This window comes from Anguilla anguilla, chromosome 10, assembly GCF_013347855.1.
Source record: "Anguilla anguilla isolate fAngAng1 chromosome 10, fAngAng1.pri, whole genome shotgun sequence".
Classification (NCBI taxonomy): Eukaryota; Metazoa; Chordata; class Actinopteri; order Anguilliformes; family Anguillidae; genus Anguilla; species Anguilla anguilla.
Window position 1 is genome coordinate 27,678,225 of NC_049210.1, and position 6,944 is coordinate 27,685,168.

At 46.6% G+C, this 6,944-nt stretch overlaps 1 long non-coding RNA gene across 2 annotated transcripts; it reads right to left on the reverse strand.

Moving 5' to 3' along the window:
- Positions 1-333: 333 nt before the first annotated feature.
- LOC118206972 lies at positions 334-4,806 on the reverse strand. 2 transcript variants are annotated; one of them, XR_004761288.1, is made up of 10 exons: positions 4,585-4,806; positions 4,376-4,498; positions 3,887-4,183; positions 3,677-3,767; positions 3,481-3,597; positions 3,283-3,352; positions 2,937-3,182; positions 2,680-2,742; positions 2,382-2,540; positions 334-372 (listed from the first exon to the last, which is right to left on the reverse strand). It is a non-coding gene; the product is annotated as an uncharacterized LOC118206972 (long non-coding RNA). The 2 variants fall into 2 exon arrangements; XR_004761289.1 differs by lacking the exon at positions 2,680-2,742.
- Positions 4,807-6,944: the final 2,138 nt, after the last annotated feature.

Consider the following 6,944-nt stretch of genomic DNA (forward strand, 5'->3'; position numbering starts at 1 on the left):
ACGTGGGAGTGTCTGTGGAGGTTGAAGACCGCAGCATTCTGAATGAGTTGCAGGGGTCTGGTGGCAGATGCCGGTAGTCCAGCCAGAAGAGAGTTGCAGTAGTCCAGGCGGGATAGAACCATTGCTTGGACCAGGAGCTGGGTTGAGTAGGTGGTGAGAAAGGGGCGGACTTTGCGGATGTTATACAGGAAAAATCTGCATGCCCGGCTTACTGCTGCGATGTTCTTGGAGAGGGACAGCCTGTTGTCCATCACCACTCCGAGATTCTTGGCACAGGGTGTACAAGAAGAAGAGAAGGGGACCGAGGACTGAGCCCTGGGGAACTCCGGTGGCGAGGGGGCGGGGTGGTGATACCTTACCCGCCCAGGCAACCTGGAAGGAACGGTCAGAGAGGTAAGACTCAATCCAGTCAAGGACTGTGCCGCAGATCCCTGTTGCTGCCAGGGAGGACAGGAGGATAGAGTGCTCCACAGTGTCAAATGCAGCGGAGAGGTCTAGAAGAATCAGGACAGAGGAGAGGGAGGCTGCTCGTGCGGCATGGAGTGACTCACTGACCGAGAGGAGTGCAGTCTCGGTCGAGTGGCCAGGCCTGAAGCCAGACTGGTGGGGATCAAGCAGGTTGTTCTGAGAGAAGAAAGCAGAGAGCTGGTTAGATGGAGCACGTTCAAGTGTTTTGGATAGGAAAGGGAGGAGAGATACCGGGCGGTAGTTCTGAATGACTGAAGGATCTAGTGTGGGTTTCTTCAGGAGCAGGGTGATGTGGGCCCTCTTGAAGGATGAGGGGAAACATCCAGAAGATAGGGAGGAGTTCACGAGGGAGGTGACAACAGGGAGGATGTCTGGTGTGATTGCCTGGAGGAGAGATGAGGGGATAGGGTCGAGGGCGCAGGTGGTAGGGCGGTGGGTAAGCAGAAGCTGGGAAACTTCAGAGTCTGAGAGGAGAGAAAATGTGGAGAAACAGGGGGAGGAGGACGCAGAGGGGGCGGAGGGCGCAGAGGGGGCAGAGGACGCAGAGGGGGCGGAGGGCGCAGAGGGGGCAGAGGGCGCAGAGGGGGCGGAGGGGGTAAAGGAGCTGCGGATGTCTGAAATCTTTTCATCAAAGAATGCTGCAAAGTCATTGTGACAAACAAGCCTGCCACAGGCCACCAAAGTGGCTTTCCAAGGGGCCCTCCAGCACAGAGACACAGGGAGAAGATGTTCAAATAGTCCACATTTATTTACAAGGGTTTGGCAAGATGTTACTGCCAAGGAGCAGATGTAAAAACACTGTCATGACAGAGAGGCTCCCTTGTGTGGGTGGGGATGGCAGATTTAACCTGTGCGCACTGATTACCTCACTACGCACAGGTGCAGCCACCCCTGTTCCTGGGCCCAATTAGCCTGGCCAATTATCTAATTCATAACCAATTATCTAAGTTTAATTAACTTGACCCAGGGCAGGTGTGGCTGCTTAAACCAGCCATCCCCACACCACAGTCATCTGCAGTGAAGGAAGACTGGGGTGGAGGAGGTGGCATGCTGAGGAGAGAAGAGAAAATAGAGAAATGTTGATGAGGGTTAGAAATGGAGTTATGAATTTTAGTTTGGTAGAATTTTGCCTTAGCGGCAGTGACAGCAGAAGAAAACTCTGTCAGGAGAGACTGATAGGCTGAGAGGTCAGATGGGTCCCTGGATTTGGCCCACTTCCTCTCAGCAGCGCGGAGGCTGGCCCTGGAGGTGCGTAGGATGTCAGACATCCATGGACTGGGAGGGGATGAACGTGCTGGCCTAGGGACGAAGGGGCCTAGGGAGTCGAGTGCTGAGGAGAAAGATGAAGTTAGGGTGGAGGATGCAGAGTTGGTGGGGAGCTTGGAAAATGATTGAAAATGAAAATGTATCTGCCATCAGAAGACAATTTCCAGAGGAAAGAGGAATGTACAAAGGTTTTGAATGGCCTCATTTGGGTGACAATCAATAAAAATTAATCAAAATCACAAAGTGTCTTACTGTATAAAAACTTTTTATGAAGTTTAGATCATATATATATGTATATGTATCACCACAGTGTCCCCCCACCGCCCATCAATGGAGACTAATTATGATTCTAGAGAGGCTATACCTCCAAGAATAAGAGTTAAAGATTAAGTGGGTGACATGGACAAAATGAAAGAGGAATAGATTCATTCATTAAATGAAAGTAAATGAATTAAAATGAAAAGGCGATGATTCAAATTTATGGTCATTTTTGACAGCAGTATGTGATGCTGTTGAATTGTAATGTGTAATACTGAGGTGTTTCTTATGTTTTGTTTGTCTGATTTTTATCAATGAGGTTTGGGCTGCTATGTTAGACTGCATTCGTTTTAGAGAAACTAATTATTTCACCATCACATAATATTTACCTGCTGTACATCCCAAGGAAGGAGAACCCAGTGTGCTTTGGTGCAAAGTGAGGGATGCCGCCAGGGAAAAGGTCTGATGCTGTGGGGACAACTGCCGAACATCCTTCACCAGTGCTGTTCTAGTAGCTACACTCTCCAGTTTAATTGCTACAGTTGATCCTGCATAAACACATATTTTGTTCTGATGTTACTACAACTGTACACATATGCATTTATTACATACACTGATAAGGCATGATTGTATGATCACTATCAGGTGTGATTTGTATAACACTTTGTTTGTGTTTTTACTCTTTACCTTGAAAAAGGTTGTTGGACTGAAACACCAGATATAAAATATGATGATTCATACATGATGGACCTGGAGAATTGAACACATTTTTCAGTACAAATTTTGGTCTGTTGCATCTCCTTTATAAAATAACAACACAAGCAATTCTTAGCACACTCTGGGTTATATATTGATAGAACCAAAATAAACCAAGCACCAACAAGCACACTGAAGATTGAACCACTAAACTTTTTAAGCCACACACTGTACACAGTATGTTGTACCTGGTTCCAGCCACTCCTTGTTCCTTGCTTCTCCCTCCAGAGGTGGATGTGCACAGCGGGAAAATGCAGGAGTGCCGTGTTCATGGATATCCTGAACATGGTTGACCATGCTTTGCCACTTGGCACATCACATCTGGATCTCCATTAGGAAGCTGCAGTCCAGTAGAGATGGTTAATAATGCCTCCACAGCCTCAGGTCCTCACACCCTCTCTCCTTTGCAGCAGCATCCAAAGCTTTCCCTAGACCTGTTTCAGAACAGAAACACAAAATGTTAAAAAAGAAAATGTAATTATAAACAACAGCCAACCTAAACGAAACTACCAACATCAAGATATATACTTTTACCAATATGCCAGATGTCAAAGAAATGGCTTGTTCCTTCTGGACACAACTCCTCCCGCACCCACTTGGCAACCTAAAGTGTGGGACACAACACATTAATTATAATAAGAAAATGTAGCTTTCGCTGTAAATTTCATTTCAAACCTTTATTTAAACTCGAAGATTTTTTGTGTGTACATGTCTGTTCTTGCGTGTCTTTACCTGACGCTTTCTGTCTGTGATGAGGGCTGACACTTGCATGTGTTGCTCCTTAAGAAACTCTATGCTGCGCTTCAGACCCTCTAACTCACACCAGGTGCTGTTTGGGACCTCTGAGCTCTGTAAAAAAACATTCGGTCATATCACTAACTGTGTTCCATCAGACAACTGATTTGTGTGTCTGATAACGTTAACTTACCTGGACAAGTTGAAGATCCAAAACCTTGTTAATTCTGTCCTCGATCAAAGAGTAGGTGCCATATTTGGCACAATGGCCAGGAGAGTCTGACCTATGAATGTCAAAAACCATTTAATTTGGACGTTAAAGCACAAAAACTGACACAATTATATCTGCAAATGTTGTTTTGACCTGTTTTCTATATCAGTGATACAAGCCGAAGTGTACCACCTGCAGTCACCAGAGGATTAGCCCACCCCCCATCTCATTCAGTTCTCTGATGATCCCTGCCTTCTCATTCTGCCAGACCTGCATGATGGTAGGGATTGTGTACAGGCATTGATGGCGGAAGAAGGTGCTGGCACTGATGCACTGACGCCCAAACAGCTTCAGCATCCTTATGGTCTGGGTAGCCATGCAACCCGAAAAGTGGATGGCCCCACTCAGTAAGAAGTTGCAGGCAGGCATGTTTCGGTGCAGCATTGGCTGGTTCTGCCAATAACGCTCATACCCACATGTTGCACAGAACTAAGGGATGTATATGAAAGGCAGAAAATTACCAGTACAACTCTTAACACAAGTTAACACAAATAAACTATACCATAAAAATAATAAAGTATATAAATAAATACAACAAATAAATCAATAAAAATTAACATGCAGGTTATGATGCAACTTCATTTTCCTATCAGTACACTTCACAAATATCTTCTTACTTACTTTATTTTTATATAAGTTCCCTCCTGCTGCTCCATGTATCCCTGGGTTTCCCCACAACAGGCAGCGCAAAATGTAAACAGGGACATCAGCTGGCTTTGGCACACAATGAACTTGTCAGCACCACTGAAAAAAGAAAAACACGTATTATTTCATTCTGACTATGACCCAATTTGGTGATACACATAATCTAAAATTAAAAGAAGTCTTACTTGAGGTCACGGTGAGATTCCTGCAATGGCTCTTTTGACAGTTCCTCGTCAGATGACTGACTCATCGTTTCCTCCTCTGGCCTCCATGACACATCACTAGGTTGGTCCATGAAAACAGAGGATGATTCATCATCGCTGTGTGCAGGACTGGGCAGTGGGGTTGATGTTCGTTTCTCAAACCTTTCTGTCAGAGTCCCCACACTGACCATCTTGGACTGCACCTGGACAGCCTGGATAAAAGGTCTACTTCTGTCAGGACCACTGTCATCAAGTAGAACTTTATTGACAATAAAGGCAATACAGTTATGTTTGGCGGTATGGCTCTGTTCTGGAGCTCTCCCGCCAACCACGCAGCCCGCGTGGATAAGGCCGGGAGGGCAGCAGCCAAACCCCCCCTAGAGGGGTACACACAGAACAGATCCAGCAGCAAAGCAGTTTTTAACACACATGAATGGAGCAAATGCAATTTCTTAACACATAAGGATGGAGCAATACAACTTCTTAATACATAGGAATGGAGAATGCAAATTCTTGACGCATGGGGATGGAGCTGGGGTGGTGGAGGGGATTTACGAAGCAACGTGCAGCGCTTGCATGCAGGAGGAGCAGCCGAATGAGTAGAGGGAGGCTGTTTAAGTAGACCGCCCTGTTAGTGAATGTACTGTGATAGGCGAACATCACTCAGCTGAGCCATCAGCTGATTCGGCCGGAGCGCTTGACTCTCGTGACCTGCCAGAACTACGCGATGCTCCATTTCTGTCAGGACCACTGTCATCAAGTAGAACTTTATTGACAATAAAGGAAATACAGTTATGTTTGGCGGTATGGCTCTGTTCTGGAGCTCTCCCGCCAACCACGCAGCCCGAGTGGATAAGGCCGGGAGGCCAGCAGCCAAACCCCAAAACAACCATATGCCGATATGCTATCAATAAGTGTCTCCGGCTGATGTGATGACTATGTGTACGACCACCTGGAGGAAGCCCTTCGTCCAGTCGAGCCTTTCGGCTTGAGGCCGTCTATATTTTTACATGGATCAGTGGTTATGTGTACCAACAGCACGTTGGACGTTCCCCTGAGGCCAATACTTAGATGTAATATTAATTAATAACCCCAAGGAACATACTATGTGTGGTATGATATTAGGCTATGTGTACCGACAGCTGTCGGTATTTCCCCTGAGCGCCGCGATTTGAACTAACCGGGGGAAATATACTACAGACTACGTCAGTGTAAATGAATCCTCACTCGTTGCATAGGCCAGTAGTAGCAGCAGCAGGAGCGCGGTGGCAGTAACGCAGCAGCGTAGGAGCCATAGCGCAGCAGCAGTAAGAGCAGTGATGTGAAGCACGTGTTCAACGATGACGTGATGACTATGTGTACGACCACCTGGAGGAAGCCCTTCGTCCAGTCAAGCCCTTCGGTTTGAGGCCGTCTATTTTTTTTTTTTTTTTTTTTTTAATGGATCAGTGGTTATGTGTACCAACAGCATGTTGGACATTCCCCTGAGGCCACTAGTTAGATGAATTATTAATTAATAAACCAGGGGAACATACTATGTGAGATGTAATATTAGGCTATGTGTCCCGACAGCTTGTCGGTATTTCCCCTCGAGCGCCGAGATTTAAACTAAACCGGGGGAAATATGCTACTACCTGCATCAGTGTAAATGAATCCTCGCTCATTGCCATCCATACAAGCATGCATGGACAAGACCAGGAGGGGGCAGCAGCAAAACCCCCCAAAGCAAACATACGCCGACATGTTGTTAGTACTTAGTCTCCGACATAGGGCGACATAGCTCAGGAGGCAAGACCGATTGTCTGGCAGTCGGAGGGCTGCCGGCTCAAACCCCGCCCTGGGCGTGTCGAAGTGTCCCCGAGCAAGACACCCAATCCCTAACTGCTCTGGCGAATGAGAGGCATCAACTGCAAAGCGCTTTGGATAAAAGCACTATATAAATGCAGTCCATTTAGTCTCCGGCTGAAGTGATGACTATGTGAAATGCCATTCGGCTACCGGAAAGGCCCTTCATCCGGTCAGCTTGAGGCTGTTCTAACATTGTGGGTCAGTGGCTATGTGTACCAAGGGTTTTTTTTTTTTTTTTTACTATTTGTAATGTTAAAGGCTATGCCTATGTGTATGGCCTTGGCTTCTATCAATCAAATGTCTTTGTATAGTGTATTTTACGGCAGTTGTCACAATGCATTTTATGGACAACCCTGACCTGAACCCCCACAGGAGCAAGCCTAAGGCGACAGTGGCAAGGAAAACTCCCTGTGGCAGATAGGAAGAAACCTCGGAAGGAACCAGGCTCAAGGGGGAAACCCATCCTCCTCTGGTCGGCTCAGGTTGTCGATTGT